We start from the raw sequence: 20,994 nt of genomic DNA on the forward strand, positions 1-20,994 counted from the left end.
CCTTTCTCTCTTTCCACTTAAAAAAAATATATATATATATTTTTTCTAAGCTTGTTTCCTGCCTTTCCTGTGGGTAGTCTAGTCCGGATACAGATTTGCTGTGTCCAGGTCTGTTAGTGGGCTTCTGAGCCCCCAAGCCTTTCTGTGCTGGAGGGAAGCCTTCTAGCTTAATTTTGTTTCTTAGAACTAGCCAGTTTTTTAGTTTCAGCACTCAGGTCTGTTTCTTTGAGCTCAGCACTTGTTCAGAACTCATTGTAAGCACTAAATAAGCTACAAATTACTACAGCACTCAACTTTCCTCACTTGTCTAGAGGAAAACAGTTTCTAGTACTTAATAAATAAGCACCTATCCAGGCATGTCTAAGGGATGGCTCCCGGTGTTTTTTCCTGACTGCCTGATGAATCTGGGCATCTTGGGGCAATGCAAGCCATTGCCTCATGTAAACGGACAACCCTCTCCTCCTACCACCCAACACTACAACCTGTGAGAAATGCACTCATATAGCCAAACTGGAAGCAAAGCTGTCTTCACCCAAGACTGGACTAGACAGTCAAGAAGAGAAGGTAAACACTTGCACCACACCACACTCATCACATAGTCCCTCAAAACCTACACTACCAAAACACACACATAGAAACACAAAACACACATGTACATTCGTGGAGGCTCTCAGTAAAAACCTGCCCAAGCAACAGGGAGTTCCAAAGCAGAAACACAAGCAACCTTCACCCCCCAACACAACCCAAATGACACATAGCCCACAAACTCAGTGTGCCACTCAACCACAGCCCATAAGGCATAACAATGTACCCAACACTCTAGTCATAGGTGACTCTATGGTCAGGCACACTGATGTTCCACTCACCAGGCTAAACAAGCAGAAAGTTACTGTCAGCTGCCTGTTGGGCGTCAGTATCCCCCACATAATGCATGCACTCAGGTCACTCCACAACAAGTACAAGTATGACTCTGTCATTGTCCATGTTGGTGTGAATGACTTGAGACATACCTCCCTGGACTACATGAAAAGGGACATGAAGGAGCTGTCTGATCTTATAGCCCAGGCAGGTATGACCCTAGCCTTGAGTAGCATCCTGCCATCAACCAGAATGATACCACAGTACAAGGACAAAATGATTGACTTCAACAATTGGCTAAGCTTCTGGTGTCATTCTAAGGGGATCCAGTATTTGTCTGCCTGGGATGACATGATCGACAAACCACGATGCTTTGCCAGAGATTGCCTGCACCTGTCGCCCCTGGGATTCTGGATAAAGGCTAAGGCACTAGCCACCCCTATAGTGCCTTTTTTAGGCAAGGTTAAAATGACAAATTCACCACCATAACAAGTACAAGCAAGCAAAATCTGAGGGTATTGCTACTCAATGCTAGAAGTCTAAACCTCAAAATGCACTCACTCGAGGCACTCCTTAAAATGGAGAACATCGACATCTGTGCAGTGACAGAGACCTGGTTCAAGGCTCCAGAGAGTACCCCTGCATTACCAGGCTAAAATTCATACCACACCTTTCGGCCACCTAACCTGGATTGAAACACTAAAATTCATTAAGGATATCCACACCTCCAGGCTCATTGCTCAGCATAATGCATCCGAGATTATCCAAGTGCAACTAACTCTGGGCAAGACTGCAACCCAAATTGTAGCTTGCTACAGATCCCCCACCATGCCCCAGGATTCCCACTCCTCATTTCTTGATACACTGGAAAATATTAGGGTACAACTTAACACCCTAATAATGGGCTATTTCAACTACCCCACAATTATCTGGGAAAACTACTCCTGTACCAACTCTTGTGCTCAACGTTTTCTGGAATTCATAAATTCCAATACCTTGGATCAACATATCCACACCCCTACCAGGGGCAGCAATATCCTAGACCTGGTCATTACCAACATAAGCAACCGGTGCTCCACACCAGAGGTCAGTTCCTTGTTGGTCAGATCCGACCACAAGCTAATCACCCTAGACATCCACATCCCTCCCCCACCCCCCATTAGGGAAACCACCATAAAAATTTTTCTCCAAAGCCAACTTCACACTTCTTAAGACAGAAGTGGCAAACTTCACGACACCCATGCTGATGGACAATAGAGGTATGACTGCTGAATCCTACACAAATACACTTTATAAGCACTTACATGAGTGCATGGATCGTGCAATCCCTAACAGAACCAAGATGCTATCCTCCAAAAAAGGAAATAAATCTGGTGGTCCCCTGCCATAAACAAACTCTACAACAGAAGAAAGAAACTGTTGCAGAAAAGACTAAAATCCCATGATTGGAGGAACTCCCTGGTCAGCCTCAGTAAGAAGCTGAGATCCCTCATAAAATCTTCCAAAGCTAGTTATGAAAACAAAATTGTCACTGATTCTAAAGACAACCACAAAACATTCTATAGCTATGTCAAGAATCTCAATGGCAACACTCAGATCTGCTCTGAGTTACAGCACAATGGCACTAAATATACAGAACCAACTGATATTGCCAATATCCTGGCAGATAGGTTCAGTGCTAACTTTACCCCCCTCTCATCCCCTAAAGGGCCCATCTCTATACTGGATGAATGCAATGTTCCTGTAATCATGGCTGCAAACTCTGCAAAGACAAAAATACAGCATCCACGGGACTTGACAACATAGCCTATGCTGCATTCTACATGAACTACAGAATGAACTGGCACCCCACCTAAGTACCATATTCAGTCATAGCCTCACCTCAGGCTATGTGCCCACTGAATGGCACACAGTGACGGTTATCCCACTCCATAAAGGGGTAGCCACCATGGACCCCGGAAACTACCACCCCATTAGTCTGATGATCCTGGCCTGCAAGGCTATGGAACAGATCATCATGAAACTTATAAACAAAGACATTGGTAATCTCCAAACTCTGGACCCCATCCAGTTCGGTTTTGTAAAAGGCAGATCATGTCTCCTAAACCTGATAGACTTCTTTGAAGTGGTCACGAAAGCTGTAGATGAGGGTAAGGTGGTTCACACAGCCTATCTAGATCTTGCCAAGGCTTTCAACACCATCCCCCACTCTGGAATTATAGATAAACTCACTAAACTAGGTATAAATCCCTATGTTACAAGATAGGTTTCCAACTGGCTCACTGACAGAACCCACACTGCGAAAGTAGCAGACTCCAAATCCAACTTCAGACCAGTGACAAGTGGAGTACCACAGGGTTGAGTCCTGGGTCCTCTCCTGTTTGGTATCTACTTCTCTGAAGTACAAGCTAACACAGAAGGTCTTTGGCTAATGAAGTTCGCAGATGACTGCAAACTAGGAGCCATAATCAAAACTCCATAAGATGTGACATCCTACAAAAGGGCCCCGCTGAGACAGATGCCTGGTGTCAAAGCTGTGGCCTCAAGCTCAATGCCAAAAAAATGCATTGTCATCCCTTTTGGTAAAAACACTGTACCCATGAACTACCACATAGGCGGTAGTCTACTTAACACCGAAAGTGTGATATGAGACCTTGGGACACAGGTGGACAGTAGTCTCTCCTTTGATAATCACATTGCCACAGTAGTCAGGAAATCCTTCTACATGGCACACCTCATCACAAAAGGTTTCTCATCCAGGAAAAAAAAGTAATTATTCCCCTCTACTCGTCACTCATTAGACCCATTATAGGTACAATGCACCATTTAGTATGTACCTCACAAGACATCTACAGCAACTGGAAAGGTAGCAGAAATACCTCACAAAGAGGATTACCGGCCTCAAACAGATGCCCTATGCAGACCGTCTCAAAAAACTGCAGCTTTACTCTGTCGCATATCACCTACTCAGAGGAAATCTCTGCCTAACATACAAAGATATGTCAAACCCAGAGCTTTTGGACATGCTCCACTTAAAGAAATCCCAATTCCTCCAAGCTACACGCTCTAGGGACCTAAACCTTGTCACCACAATAAATAGAATATGCTGGAGGGATAGATTCCTGTCCCAGAGACTTCCCATACTCTGGAACAATCTACCTATCTATATCAAACAAAGCTCCTCATTAGCACTCTTCAAGAAAAATCTTGATGATTGGATGGGAGATAGGAAATTCACCCCGGGCATCACTTCTGTGGCTCTGCTCGACAGTTGCACAGGAAAATAATTTTCTTGGTGAAAGCCAGCGTACCTTTTGGCTAGGCTTATATAGGACCTAGGGCAAATAACCTAGTACCTACCTATGAACATGTTCATCTTTTCTGATTTTTCCTTTCTTCTTCTTTAAATTACTGATCATATCCCCTACTAGAACAATACTCACATTAACTGTCACATATTTTTTGCAGTTTAAAATAATTATTTTCTTTCCTTGGTAAACATATTTGCTTATGGTACAATTAATTTAAATCTGTCATTTTCATTCTACAGTCATGTTAAGTATTCTAGTACATATACAATTATGTCCATTATTTGCTTATTTGCTTCCATAATGACTCTAATACAACAGCAAAACTCTATCAGAGCTCCATACAATTCCCCTTACCTGTAAATTCTGTAACTGTTGTTTCTGTTGCGATGTAAGAACTCTAATATCTGGCAAACAAATTACATCCACATTAGCTGTTCTGCAATATTTTTAAACAGTTACTCTTTTTGACTTTGTTAGTTGTGAGGTTAACATTCAGTGAAGCTACTAGTAAAGTATCCTTTTCTTTTTTCCACAGTTGTTTTTATCCTGCCTCATCTTTCTTTTCCTAACTGCATTACCCAGAGTATTTTGTTTAACTTCTTCCACTACCATGTTAGTTTTATCATGGCTTAAATTTTTATACATATTCATAGTTTCTACATGATTGTCTTCCTTGTCTAAAGATTCAGCATTTATAGCCAAATTATCCCCTCTGTCTTAGTTTCTGCCCTCTTCCACATCTTGGTTTACACTTTCATATTCATCTTCTTTACTTTTTTCCCCACTTTTCTTCTGTCTTTCCAGTTGTAGTTCAACATCTTGCTCGGCTAACATGCACACTCTTACCAAACATGCCCTTTATTGTCACGTTTTCAACAATGCATTTTTACATTCTTTAACAGAATGCCCCATTTCCACACATTTCTAACACATTTTTTATACGTTCATAGGTTGGTACTAGGCTATCAGCCTTAGGGCCTATACAAGCCTAGCCATAACAATTCCCTGGCTATTTCTTCCCATTATTGCAGTCTTTCGCTGTCCTGTACACAATCCATGACAATTCTTTACATTAACATTTACATTTACGGTACCAGGCAAATGCACAAATGATTCGCTCATTCCTTTTGGAATTAACCCACACCCTCCCAGTCTCAGTCCTGTAACATTCTTTCATCATACAATTTCTTTACTTTAAAAAGTAATTGGCATAATTGAGAGTAAGTCCTTTTATAAAATAATTTGATGATGGACTACATAATTCCTTTTTTGATATGGTGGTGCAACGGTAGTATTGTCGCCTCATAGCAAGAGGTTCTCCCGTTCATTTCTCAGCTGGAGTGCCTTCTGTGTGGAATCTGCATGTCCTCCCCGCGGTCGAGTGGCATTCGAAAGACATGCATGAATGGGCGTGCCTTCTTTGAAGGATGGGCATTGGGCTGGCACCTTGGCACCACAAAAATCGACTGCCAATCATTAGCGGACCAGAGTTCCACTGTGGCAACCCCTAACCGGGAAAAGCCAAAAGAAAAACAGCATACATCAATAAGAAGTGTTCTGCTCCATCAAAGGTTTTTAAGGTTATTACTCAGAATATCTCCTTACCATCATGTATCGGTACTCTCACATCCATTATATTAAATGCTAATGAGAATACTCAGTTGTCCCCAGCACAGTACATGTCTATGTTTTGTCCATCTTTTTGCAATGCCCTTAAAATAGAGAAACACCTCTGTCACGCATAGTCCAACTCCTCTAGCTGCACATTGTCTTTGATTGCCCATCACTGTATGTGCATACAAACTAACTACAGTTCCTTCTGTAGCAGGATAGTCCACATTAGTCCCGCAACCACAGTCCTCCTATTCCGCTATGACAGATGATATCTGCTAGCATACATCATTCCCTTTATCAGTTTACTATCAAAGAGGAAAGTCAAAAAATGTTTCCACAATAGATTTACTTGTATATCCGAATTTGGTAATACTGAATTACCAAAATGTTGGAAATGGTAACCACAGAATCGACATTGAAACACTGGAAGTTCCAATGTTGAAAGTCCGTGTTACTGGTAATGTGTTTGAAAGGGGGCAAGCCCCCCTTCACCCCCCATACAGCCGTCCCACACTGTCTGCATATTATCTATACTAATTATGAGATTGGACTACAATGAGGAAAAGGGAACATTTCCCACTCCATACTGTACCACAATTTCAATTCAAAACATTAACTTCATATTGTTGAATGTGTACTCACTTTCATTAATATGAAGTCGTATATTTTCAGTTTGACATTACAAGTGCTGGCAAAACACGTTCGACCAACCCATTTTCGTTGAACTGCATTTCCACAATTTGATAGTAAACCCCTTTACGCGTTCCTGTTTCCACTAAAGAATCCTTCAATTCTGACTTCTAGATGTGCCATCTCTCCTCCTCACATCTTTCCATTATCTAGCTCAATGATGCTGCCCAAGGATCAGTTTACTCATTTTCTTCATTAAGTGTACCATTTCCTCACTTTGCCAAATGCTTGCAATGACCTGAGTCACAACAACTTGATCAGTTTGAGCAACATTCTCAAACTTCCCCTCTCTGTCAACACTACATCCACTTTCCTCATCCATCTCTCTCTTACTTCTCCTGTAGTGCTGTATAATTTACCCACAGGAGGAAGGTCAGAAACAGTAGGCAACATTTTCTTGTGCCCTGGCTAAATTTTTCCTAGTCGGTGTAATTCCTGCCTCTTAGAGAATGTGCTTACTGTACATCAGTACCCTGATTGGAGAATGAGCGTTCTCCAGCCTGGGAAGTAATTCCCACTGAAAAATGAGTCTGCCACATCATGGCAGCATATAAAGCCGCTGTGGAGCTCAGAGTGAGAAAACAGAATGGCCACCATTATTTTATGCTCATTAAGCAACGCTTTGACGGTTTAGCGAGTGAAAAATAAAATAAAAGTAAAATAAAAAAAAGTGTGTGTATGTGCTTTTCTGTGTGAAAGTGTATGCCTCTATGAGCGTGAGAGAGAGAGATCGGTTAAGCTACTATTCTACACTGGCTAAGCAGGACTTCTGCTATTTAGCTAGTGTAAAATAAAAAGCATGTTTGTGTGTGTGTGTGTGTGTGTGTGTGTGTGTGTGTGTGTGTGTGTGTGTGTGTGTGTGTGTGTGTGAGAGAGAGAGAAAGAGGGAAAGAGTGAATGTGTGTATCAAAGTAAGAGAGAGGGAGATGATTGTGTGTATATGTGTTTATTTTGCTGTCTGCATGTGTAAGTGAATGTGTGCATGAAAGCAGAAGAGGGAGAGAGAGAGAGAGAGAGAGAGAAAGTGTGTGTGTGTGTGTGTGTGTGTGTGTGTGTGTGTGTGTGTGTGTGTGTGTGTGTGTGTGTGTGTGTGTGTGTGTGTGTGTGAGAGAGACAGAGACAAAGTGAAGAGTGAGAGTCATCGATCGATCCCTGGCAGCATCACATAACTTTGTATACCTCTCGGCACAAGAAATCTGGACAGAACCACAAATAATGGGAGAACAAAGGGCTGAAAATAGGGACAGATTTTAAAATACTGCTCTTCTAAACTTAGAAAGTTGCTGCAGTAACAGAGTTTTCATTACCATGCATTTTTTCTGAAGTAGAGGTGTGTGTTGTGTGTGTGTGTGTGTGTGTGTGTGTGTGTGTGTGTGTGTGTGTGTGTGTGTGTGTGTGTGTGTGTGTGAGAGAGAGAAAGAGGGAAAGAGTGAATGTGTGTATCAAAGTAAGAGAGAGGGAGATGATTGTGTGTATATGTGTTTATTTTGCTGTCTGCATGTGTAAGTGAATGCGTGCATGAAAGCAGAAGAGGGAGAGAGAGAGAGAGAGAGAGAAAGTGTGTGTGTGTGTGTGTGTGTGTGTGTGTGTGTGTGTGTGTGTGTGTGTGTGTGTGTGTGAGATGACTACTGGCAGCAGCAGTAAAGAGGTTTACAAACCTCTGCACCTTTCAGCTGAAGAAATCTGGATAAAACCTAAAATGAAGGAGGAACAGAGGCTGTAAAATAGAAACTAAATTATTGCTCATAAAATTACAAAGCTACATTATTGCTTGCTTGTTTTCCAAAAGAGGTCATTAACCTAGTGGGACTAACTCGGTCAATAAAGGATAAGTAAATAAATACAATGATTTAATTTCTTTATCTCTCAAATTGTAATCAGCATATCATAATTTTCATATAGGTTCATATGTGTGTACTAGGCTAATGGCCTTGGAGCCTTTACAAGCTTAGACCATAGGATTACCCTGGCATCGTGCCTCCCAACCTTAGTTCCTAGTGCCTCTGTCGAGTAGAGCCACCGGAGTGATCCCCGGGGTGAATTTTCTATTTCCCACCCACTCATCAAGATTTCTCTTGAAGACGGCCAGTGAGGCGGTCTGTTTGACATGTATGGGAAGTCTGTTCCATAGCATGGGCAGTCTCTGGGTGAGGAACCTGTCTCTCCAGCATGTTCTGTTGATTGTGGTAATGAGATTAAAGTCTCTGGAGTGTGTGATGCAGAGGGATTGGGATTTCTTTAGATGTAGCATTTCTAACATAGCTGGGTCAGACATGGCTTTGTAAGTCAAGCAGAGATCGTCTCTAAGTAGGCGATATGAGACAGAGAATAGTTGACGTTTGTTGAGTCTGTCCATATAGGACAAGTGTTTAAGGCCTAGGATCCTCTTTGTGAGGTACTTTTGTGGCCTCTCCAGTTGTTGCAGGTGTCTAGTGAGGTACATGCCAAATGGGGCATTGTACTCGGTGATTGGCCTAATGAGGGAAGAGTAGAGGGAGACAATGACCTCTTTCTTCCTGGATGCAAAACCCTTAGTAATGACATGTGCCACATAGAAGGACTTTCTGACCACAGTGGCAATGTGGTGGTCAAAAGAGAAGTTGCTGTCAACCTGTGTTCCTAGATCTCTTATAATGCGTTCTGTGTTCAGTGGACTACCATCGATGTGGTAATTCATGGGTACTGGGTTTTTCCCAAAGGGGATGACACATTTTTTGGCACTGAGCTTAAGGCCATGGTTCTGACACCAGTTGTTGGTCTCAGTGAGGCCTTTCTGTAGGATGTCAGCATCAGTTGGGGAATTAATAATAGCTCCCAACTTGCAATCATCTGCAGACTGTCAGCTAGAGTCTCTTTGTGTTGGCCTGGACTTCTGAGAAGTAGATGCCAAACAGGAGTGGACCCAGGACTGATTCCTGTGGGACTCCACTCGTGACTGTTTGGCAGTCTAACTTGGAGTCCACTACTTTCACACTGTGTGTTCTATCTTTGTGCCAATTTGCAACCCACCTAGGGGTTGATGCCTAGTTTGGTGAGTTTATCAATAATTTCTGAGTGAGGAGTAGTGTCAAAGGCCTTGGCCAGATCAAGGTAGGCTGTATGCACTGCCTTACCTTCATCCACAGCCCTGGTGACTGACTCAAAGAAGTCAACCAGGTTGAGCAGGTGTGATCTCTCTTTCACAAAGCCAAATTGCATGGGGTCTAGCATTTTGAGATTTCCTATATCTTTGTTAATCAGGATCATGATGATGTGCTCCATAGCTTTACATATTAGACTCGTCAGGCTAATGGGGCAATAATTCCCAGGATCTGTAGTCTCTCCTCGATAGGGACAAGACCTGAGGTGAGGCTATGATGGAACAGAGCACACAGATATGGTGCCAGTTCACTTTGTAGTTCATGTAGAACACAGCCAGGGATATTATTGGGTCCCATGGAAGCTGTATTCATGGCTTTTGACAATTGTGATTGGTTCTTTAGGGGGATGAGAGGGGTGAAGTTGGCACTGAATCTGTCAGCCAGTATGTTGGCAATCTGTTGGCTCATTATAGGAGGTACCATTGTGCAGTAACTCAGAGCAAATCTGAGTGTCGCTGTGGAAGTTCTTGATATAGCTATTGAAGGCTTTGTGTTTGTTTTTAGTGTCTGCCTCAATTCTGCCTTCATAGCTGGCTTTACAGGATTTAATGAGGGATCTCAACTTTTTGTTGAGGCTAATATGGGAGTTTTTCCTTTCTTGGGACCTCACCTTTTTCTTCAACAGTTTCTTCCTTTTGTTGTAGAGTTTATTAATGGCAGAGGACAACCAGATTGGCTTCCTTTTTTGGAGGAGAGCATTTTGGTTCTGTTGGGTAAGGCTAGTTCCATGCATTTATGTACATATTAGTACAGTGCACTGCTGTATGATTCTGCAGTCATGCAGCTATTTTCCATTGGCATTGGTGCTGTGAAGTTAGCCACATCTGTTTTTAGGAGTCCAAAGTCAACTTTGGAGAAGTTTTTCAAGGTGGTTACCTTTGCGGAGGGTGTGGGTGAGCTGTGGATTTCCATGGTGATTAGTTTATGGTTGGAACTGACCAGGGAGGGATTGACTATTGGTGTAGAGCAATGGTTGCCCATTTTAGTAATAACCAGACCAAGGATGTTGCTTCCTGTATTGGGGGTCAAAATGAGCTGGTCCAGGGCATTGAAATTGATGAATTCCAGGAAGCATTGGGCCAGTGTATTGGTGCTTGAGTAGTTTTCCCAGTTGATGGGGGGGTAGTTGAAGTCTCCTAGTAAGAGAGTGTTGGGTTGGACCTTGATAGATTCCAGGGTGCTTAGGAATGTGGCGTGAGAGTCTAGGGACATAGTTGGGGACCTATAGCAGTCTATAACCTGGATCAACATCTTAACCAATATTAGTTGTACCTGAAGTATCTCAGATATGTTATGCTGGGCTACTAGTCTGGAGGTGTGCATATCCTTTATGAATATGGAGACCCCACTGCCTTTGGAGCTTTGGTCCATGTTTTGGGGCAGAAAGGTGTGGAATGAGTTATAGCCTGGCAGCACAGGGGTCCTCCTGCCACTTTAAACCAGGTCTCCATTACAGCACAAATGTTGATGTTCTCCATTTTGAGGAGTGCTTCGAGTGAGTGCATCTTGAGATTTAGACTTCTAGCGTTGAGCAGCATGACCCTCAGATTGCATTTATTTATAGCTGTTACGGTGGTAATTTGGTCTTTGGAACACTGTTCTTTATCCACCCACTGCAGCTAATAGTTTCAGTATTTAATCAGTGAATGGAAACCTTTTGTTAGCAGCTGGTTAATTTGGTACTTGAACCCTACTTCTGTGATCATCTTAGTACATGTGTCTAACTACAGTCATGATACATTTCACACCTTTCTTTGTAGTACCATTGACGGTTCTGCAATGGCCTTATTAGGCTGCAGTGTGTAGATTGTTAGTGAATTTATCCTTTATGTGGTATCTGATCTTGGCATTGTCTCCTGTAATTTTAATGATGCTTCACAGGGGGTATGGCATATTGTTTGTGTGTGTAGACTGTCTTGCAATTCTCTCCAAAGTTTCTTGGAAAAAACTATGTGTGAGTGGCACTATGGCCAAATTGACAGCTGTAACCATATAAATCTTGGCAATGTTTACTAATTACAGTGCTGTCATGTTCTGCTCTAATCACTGCTGGTGCTGGGCATCTGACAAATACCGTGGCTCTGATGTCACACTGTAGTCTACGTTGAAAAGAATTTATTCATTTTATTGCTTGGCAAAGACATTGATTTCAGAGACAGGTCAGCCAGCAAGACAGTATGATATCTATTAGGGAAAAAAAATAGAAAAAGATGGCAGAGTTGCTGCAGCCAAAACACATTTCAGAACAAAACGTCAGTCACCAAAGCAGTTAAGATAAAGATATATAACAATAACAATTTGGGAAGTACAAATGAAACCATCAAGTTATGAATTGTTGAAATCAGAAATAAAGAGATTAAGGCAGACTGTGATGAAACAGGCAAGGTAATGTTAATGTATAACATAAGAAGACACTAGGTAAAAAACATTTATCATAAAGTAGAGCCTACCAACAATAACAGCAAAAGGAACTCAAAGGAGAAAATGACAACCATATGAATTCAGGACAGAATCTAAGGACTATCATTAAAAAAGGACAAAGATGCAGATTTTAAACCTGACAATCACTAAATACATAATAAAAGATGGCAGTTTGTGAATATTCTATTAGCAAGACATTTAGAAAGGAATATTGGACATTTATTTCGGAAAACTAAAGTGTATAAAATCATTGGTAGGCATGCCTTTCAATCTTTGAGCATTAAAATAAATAGTGCTGGCCTTCAGAAATCACAGTAGTGTGTCAGACAGAGGAACAGATTGTAATTTTTCATAACAAAAGGTTTTCTGATAGTAGTGGCCACATAATAATGCTACTGCATCTATCTATAGGCATAATTCAGATATTTAATAATGTGTGTTACCTTAAACAGGTCTAACTTTATGAGGTGCATGAGTAAATCTTGTAGGAGGAAGCCAAAAAATCTGTGGGTAAAAAACATGGTGCTATGCATGGATCATGGCAGTTGAGAGATACATTGATAGGAGAATGTATGAAATGCTACAGCTGACAGTTACAAAAAATGACATCAGCTATTGAAAGATGCATTTTTTTTATGTCTTTGAAAAATAACATTTATTTATTTATTTGTTTATTTATTTATTATTATTGTTAAGTAGGAAAATCTGACTCGGAGAAAGAACTTTTTCAGCGGTAAACATTTTGACATATCCATAAAATACAGTTACATGATATCAGTAGGAATACAGAATATAGGTAAGTGTGTGTAAATGAGAGAAAAAGATTTACAATAGCTTACATAAACATTATTTAGAAACAGCAATGTGCATAGCTTAACTGCGGTGGTGGTGCTGCTGTAGCGTTGTCGCCTCACAGTAAGACGCTGTTCGGTTCGATTCTCAGAGCGTCTTCTGTGTGGAGACATGCGTGAATGGGCATACCTTTGTTGAAGGTTGTGCGTCAGAGCTGGCAACTCGGTATGTAAAAATCTACTGCCAATCATTAGCGGACCGGAGTTCCGCTGTGGCAACGCCTAACCGGGAAAAAGCCGAAAGACACAAACAAACAAACAAATGTGCATAGCTTGTATGGTTATATGCAGAGTCAAGTCATTCATTAGGAATCGAAAAAGACTTGTATAGTGCACAAAGACAGAGAGAGACAGAGAGAGAGAACATTGCAAAAGATACTGTAATATTACGTGCAGTTTCTAGCAATTAAAATAAAGAAAAAAAGAAGAGACAGCTTAACTAGTATTAGAAAGGGGGTGTCACCCTGGTCTTCTGATAGGCCTGTCATTGCTGAGGAATAGCCACACAATAAGTAATCTAAATAGAAGAAAAAACACAACAAGAAAAATATGTGCTAGAGAAAAAGCTAGCAGCTTGAGTTGGCTTCAAAACATACCATTTGGTTCGACTTGGCAGTGACCATGGGTTCTTTGTGCTGTAGCTTTTAATATCATCTAGAAAGACCTGCACTAAAAGTGTTGGAATAAAGCAAATATTATTCCAAGCAAAATATATAAATAAAGAAACATAAATAAGTATAAAATAATAAGACAGAGCAATAAATTTAACAAGAACAGTCTGTTATACTAAATATAAGTTGACTGTGTTGTTTTCACAAGCAAATGTCTTTAATCAGTTAAGCACAAGTCTGTGTGGACTTTTTTCAGTCATTATCTAGGCCACAAGGACAAAAGCAGTATGCTTGGGAAATAGAGATAAATATATAACCTGTGTTTGAGATAAAATTGAATCAGTCAGAGAAACCTCCCCAAAACCAGGGAGAGCATGCAACGCCATGATAAGTAGCTCTGAGTAAATCTCAGATAATACAGCTATGATATAGTAAAACTAGTCACTGATGTTGTTGAGAGCATGTACCGCCATGATAAGTAGTTCTGAGTAAATCTCAGATCATACAGCTATGATATAGTAATACTAGTCACTGATGTTGTTGAGAGCATGTACCGCCATGATAAGTAGTTCTGAGTAAATCTCAGATCATACAGCTCAGATATAGTAACACTAGTCACTGATGTTGAGAAGATATACCTCCATGATAAGTAGTCATGAGTAAATCTCAGATCATGCAGCTATGATATAGTAACACTAGTCACTGATGTTGTTGAGAAGATATAACTGCTAGACAGAGGCACAGTAAACTAATCTTAAAAGGGTACCTTCTGTGACCTACTTTCCAGAGGCACAGTAGGCTAATCTAATAGGGAGGCGGAAGCCAAATACACTCTGGCTAGGCTTATAAATGCACTAGGGCAGATAGCCTAGTATCTACCTATGAACCTATGATAGCTAGTTATGAATAAATCTCAGATCACACAGCTATGATATAGTAACAGTAGTCTCTGATGTTGTTGAGAATATGTACCTCCATGATAAGTAGTCATGAGTAAATCTCAGACCATACAGCTATGATATAGTAAAACTAGTCACTGATGTTGTTGAGAAGATGTACCTCCATGATAAGTAGTTCTGAGTAAATCTCAGATCATACAGCTCAGATATAGTAACACTAGTCACTGATGTTGAGAAGATATACCTCCATGATAAGTATTTATGAGTAAATCTCAGATCATACAGCTATGATCTAGTAACACTAGTCACTGATGTTGTTGAGAACATGTAACTCCAGGATACGTAGTTCTGAGTAAATCTCAGATCATACAGCTATGATATAGTAACACTAGTCACTGATGTTGTTGAGAAGATATAACTCCATGATAATTAGTTATGAGTAAATCTTAGATCATACAACTATGATATAGTAACACTAGTCACTGATGTTGTTGAGAACATGTACCTCCATGATAAGTAGTTCTGAGTAAATCTCAGATCATACAGCAATGATATAGTAACACTAGTCACTGATGTCATTGAGAACATGTACCTCCATGATAAGTAGTTCTGAGTAAATCTCAGATCATACAGCTATGATATAGTAACACTAGTCACTGATGTTGTTGAGAAGATATAACTCCATGATAATTAGTTATGAGTAAATCTCAGATCATACAGCTATGATATAGTAACACTAGTCTCTGATGTTGTTGAGAATATGTATGTACCTCCATGATAAGTAGTCATGAGTAAATCTCAAGCCATACAGCTATGATATAGTAAAACTAGTCAATGATGTTGTTGAGAAGATGTACCTCCATAATAAGTAGTTCACAGTAAATCTCATATCATACAGCTATGATATAGTAACACTAGTCACTGATGTTGTTGAAAATATGCACCTCCATGATAAGTAGTTCTGAGTAAATCTCAGATCATACAGTTATAATATAGTAACACTAGTCACTGATGTTGGTGAGAACATGCAACTCCATGATAAGTAGTTATTAGTAAATCTCAGATCCTACAGCTATGATATAGTATCCTAGTCACTGATGTTGGTGAGAACATGCAACTCCATGATAAGTTGTTCTGAGTAAATCTCAGGTCATACAGCTATGTTATAGTAATAATAGTCATCACTGATGTTGTTGAGAACAAGCACCTCCATGATAAGTAGATTCTCTTTGTGTTTCACTGCTGCAGTGATCACTTTTGGGTTATCGGCTTGCAGTAGCCCTCATTTGGCCTGATTAACAAAGTCTTGGGTCCTATATCGTTTGCTGTCCCTTCTTCCATGATGTCAGGTCATCAGAGGTATAAAACATGCAGCCGACACCATTACATCAGTCTTTCTTGCCGTGCGGTGCCCAAAATAGAAGCAGTTCGCAAGTACTGGTCGGCCGACTCCTGAAATTTTCATTTTTGAGTTTCAGAACCAAAGTCTTGAACTAAAGCTAAGTACCTCGTTGGGGAAACTTTTTCTTGCTCCTTACCGATGTCAGTAAAAGTTAATAATTGCATTACTTGTTGAAAGCAAATACTTCATAAAGATTTTCATTTGTACTGTATTCCTTGTCTAGGCCCTGACCACAATGTACCATGCTGTCGGTTTTGTGCTTTATTTAATCAGTGAACTATCCGTCGTCAGTATATTTTCGCATCAAAATATTTTGGTTCTTGGTTTAACTATCCAGAAATGTCGTCAGTTAGTCATCCGACTACCGGGATTCCAAAAAAAAAACGCAAGCATAAAGACAGAGACAGTCCATTGAGGTCCAAAACTGCCAACGATGCTTCTCCTAAGCCAGTCGGCAGTTCACCGGTACTCAGTGAGGCGGTTTCGCAGCCCCTGATACTCACTACTACTGATTCGCAAGCCTCTACTGAGACCCATTTGGAGTCCGCAAGATGCAAGATGCTTCAGCTATTGAACCGGTGGATGTCTCTACCGTGGATGGGTCCAGAGCAACTGTGCAGGCACCGGCTTTTGAGGGTGTATTCAGGCCTATGGACTTGCATATTAAACCAACGCCTCCTTCTTCTTTTAGGCCTAAATCTCGAACCATGCCTAAAAAACTGATGCCCGTGCTGCATGCTCAGGCCTCTATGCCTAAAAAATAAATGATAAGAATGGCTGCAGATCTTATAACTCTAATAAGGGGAAGCCAGCCTCCCCCATCTAAGAGACCTAGGACTGAAGTTGTTTATGAATCTTATGACCAGGATTCTGATTTTTCTGATTCTTCTGATAATTTGGATTTGCCCTTATCTACTTATGAGGATTCTGATGCAGAGGACTCTATTTCCTCTGCTTCCCCTCCAGAGAATTTTTCTTTTGTTGAAACTTTGCATACTTTAAGGGAGCATTTCCACTGGGAAAGCCAGGATTTTTCTGATTCAAAAAAGAATCTTAGGGATTTCTTACTCCTGCCTCAGCACAGGCCTTTAGCTATTCCTCTAGTACTAGACAATGTTGATGATGCTTTTTCGGAATCCAGTTTGTTCCCTGATTCCTTGCCTCCTGTTCCCAGAAAACCTGACAGATATTACAGGGTTTCTGATTCACACAAGTTCCTTTTTAAAAATCCTATTTTGGATCCAGAGAGTATTTCACAGGGACCCAAGGGCATTAAGGCTTCTACTGCTAAAAATCCTACCCCTTCTGATGGAGACTCCAGGGTGTTGGATAGATTGGGTAAGAAGGTTTACACTTCTGCAACCTTGGCCATTAGGGCATTAAACTGCCAGTTTCATATGTTAAAGTACCAACAACATGTTATTGGCTTGATTAAACAGAAAATGACGTTGATTCCTGACTGTGCAGAAAATAAATACAGGATTTAATGCATTCTGCTGAACAGGTTGGAAAACATACTTTGTAATGTGCATTTGATTTTTTAGAGGCCTCTTGCAGGGCTGCTGTTACTGATTCTGTGCTCAGAAGGCATGCTTGGCTTAAGGAGCAATCTTTACATGATCATGTTAAAGCTAAATTGTTGGATGCTCCCTTAAATCAGGACCACCTGTTTGGCAACAAGGCTGAGGAAGTTCTTAAAAAGATGGAAGATAAAGCTAAATCTATGCAAACTGTTTAAGATTTCTTACAAGTGCAGCTTCCTAGGTTTAGTAGGCACTGGCCCTCTAAGAACTGGTCCTTTCCAGCCTCTTCAAGGTCTTCTCAAGCCAAACCCAGACATAGCAGAAACCCCAGGTTTCGTCCCAGGGGACACACAAGACTAAGCAGTGGGGGGTTTCCGCACCCAAATCAGGGAGTAGTAAGACTCCCCCCTGTGGAAAACTGTCTCAATTACATGCTTCTTAAATTTCCAAGTACTTCCCAACTGAACGCTCCTTTAGGCAGAAAGATTGGTCTGCAGGCCAAAAACTGGGAACTCATTACCCAGGACAAATGGGTTTTAAATATAGTGTCCCAAGGATACAGATTTCACTTCCACACCTTACCTACACCAAACATGTGGCCAGATCTACCCCCAAATCAGTGGGCAGAGGCCCAAAATCAAGTACTCTCTCTCTCTCTTAAGCATGGGGACTATTCAGTTGGTACCAGAAGAGGAAAAGGGACAAGGGTTCTATTCAAGACTTTTCCTGGTTTCCAGAAAAGACAATACATGTAATCCTATCCTGGACCTTTCTACTCTAAATACCTTTCTGGTGATTCCAAAATTCAAGATACTGACTCATCACCAGCTGCTTCCTATGCTAGGCAAAGTTGCTTGGTTGGCAACACTAGACTTAAAAGAAGCATACCTGCACATCCCTATCAGGGAGTCTTGCAGAAAATACCTACGCTTCAAAGCGGGCTACATGCACTATCAATTCTCTGCACTGCCCTTTGGCTTATCTACTGCACCCAGGGTATTCACAAAGTGCCTAGCTCCAGTCATTGCATTCTGCAGGCAAAGAAATATTCACATGTACCCATATCTGGACAATTGTCTAATTCAGGCAGAAGGCCAGAATATACTTTTGAATCATCTGGCCTTTGTTCAAAGGGTAATGACTTGTCTGGGGTTCACCATAAATGAAAAGAAATCACAGCTGGTACCCTGTCAACAAATTATATTCCTGGGAGCAAGCTTGAATACAACTTCCCAGATGGCTTTCTTCATGCCAGAGAAACGGATTCATTTGGCAACCTACTTAAAAAAGTGGCCACAAAAACCCAGTTATCTGCAAGGCAAATACTGCAAGCCTTGGGTTTATGGCCTCCTGCATTCTTCTAATTCCATATGCAAGGCTGCATATGAGGAAACTGCAATGGTATCTCAAAAGCCTATGGTGTCAACATTCACAGGATCTAGAGGCAATGATTCCTATCATACCTTGCGTACACCTAGAGTTTCTTTGGTGGGCAGAGGCCTGCCAACAATACAGGGGACTACCATTCACGCTACCCCCGCCACCCAAACCTTAACAACAGATGCATCAGACTATGCATGGGGGGTCCTCCTGACAAGGAAGTACATTCAGGGCAAATGGAACCCAAGTGAAATGCACCTGCATATCAATCAAAAAGAAATATTAGCTGTACAGATTGCTCTGACAGCCTTCAAGGACCACATTCTTCCAGGACAATTAATGATAACTACGGAGAACACCACTGTTATGTGGTACATAAACAAACATTCTTACCCCCTCTGCAGACTAGGCATTGTGGAACACAGCCCTAAGCTATCAGGTACATTTACAAGCTTAATTCCTGCCAGGAAAACTAAATACACTGGCAGAGAAACTAAGCAGAAACCTCATGGACCCACATGAGTGGAAACTGGAACCAAGGATTTTCAACATGTTGACAAGCAAATTGGGAAGCCCAGATATAGACCTGTTTGCCTCCACCCAAAACTATCAGTTGGACAAATTCTGCACAAGGACTCCCCACAAACAAGCTTGGAAAGTGGATGCTCTGTCCATCAGCTGGAAAAACCTATCAGTTTATGCCTTTCCTCCTCAGCCTCTGCTCTCCAAAGTACTACTAAAAATCAAACAAGACAAACCAAGGATGATTTTGATTTCAGCAGACTGGCCATGCCAACACTGTTACCCCCTCTTGCGCAGTGTGTCACTGTGGGCCCCATTGCACCTGCCTCAGACTCCTACTCTATTGTCTCAGCAGGAGAACCAAATTCTGCAACCTCAACTTCAAACACTGAATGTAGCAGCCTGGCTAATTACATAATTTCTCCTTTACCATCCCTCAGTAAACCAGTGATGGATATCATTTAAGAGGCAAGGAGGCCTAGTACCAGAAAGTCTTATGCTGAAAAATGGAAAAGATTCTGTGCCTGGGACCAATCTCAATGGATGAGCATGACAGTGCCCAATTTACCTCAGATCTTACAATACCTAACTGAGATGCTTCATAAGGGCCTGTCTTTTTCCTCTATCCAAAATTCATGCCTCAGCCATCTCAGCTCATTGTAACACAGAACTACCTCTCTTCTCTCATCCACTGCTTAAGCAGTTTCTCAGAGGGGCCAGAAATCTATGACCACCCAGGAGAGTTCCAACTCCAGCCTGGGACTTCAACTTTGTATTGGAAAAGCTCACCCTTCCTCCTTTTGAGCCAGCTGCCACTGCGGACTTAAAATTCCTTTCTTGGAAAACAGCTTTCCTTTTAGCAATCACTTCAGCAAAAAGGGTATCTGAATTACAGGCCCTCATGGCAGTGGAACCTTTCATCATCTTTCATGCGGATAGGGTGTCCCTCAGGACCAATCCATCCTTCATGCCCAAGGTGGTATCCAGTGTGGCTTTTAATCAGTCCATACATTTGCCAACCTTGTTTCCTAATCCACAGAACAAAGGGGAACAGATTCTGCACTCCTTAGACGTGCACAGACAACTTAGATTCTACTTGGACAGAACTAAACCGCAAAGGAAATCTGATCAACTGCTGGTGGCGTTTGCTGCAGGGGCAGAGGGGAAGGCTATTTCAAAGCAAACCATTTCCAAATGGATAAGCCATTGCATTCATTTTTGCTACAAACACCATGGAAAACCTATCCCACAGGGGATCAGACCCCACTCTACCAGGGCTGCATCTACCTCTGCAGCCTATCTCAAAGGCATCCATAGCAGGGACATCATAGAAGCTGCTACTTGGAATTCTGTACATACTTTCACCAAGCATTGCCATCTGCCAATTTTCTTTAAATCCAGAGCTGGCTTTGCCACTGCAGTCTTGCAGGGGCTTTTAACTGGTCCTAATTCTATTTAAATTCCTTCTCCCATCCTCAGCTTTGGGAATCTATCCAAAAGTGATGACTACAACAGTGAAACACAAAGAACATAGTACAGTTGCGTAAACTTACCATAAATGTAAATGTTCGAGTGTATTCACTGTTGCAGTCCTGGATACCCTCCCTCCAGCCCCCTTCGTTTTCATTTTTGGATATACCTCTACTTTCTTTACTATCTTCAAAAGCTTTTTGGTGTATTTGCTTTTTTGTTGGAGGTATAACCTTGTATATTTATATATTTAATTGCTTCCCATTAAGGGGGCATGACATCTGGGGCAAGAAAAACTGAGG

This window comes from Protopterus annectens, chromosome 6.part0, assembly GCF_019279795.1.
Source record: "Protopterus annectens isolate FY-2018-M chromosome 6.part0, PAN1.0, whole genome shotgun sequence".
Taxonomy (NCBI): domain Eukaryota; kingdom Metazoa; phylum Chordata; order Ceratodontiformes; family Protopteridae; genus Protopterus; species Protopterus annectens.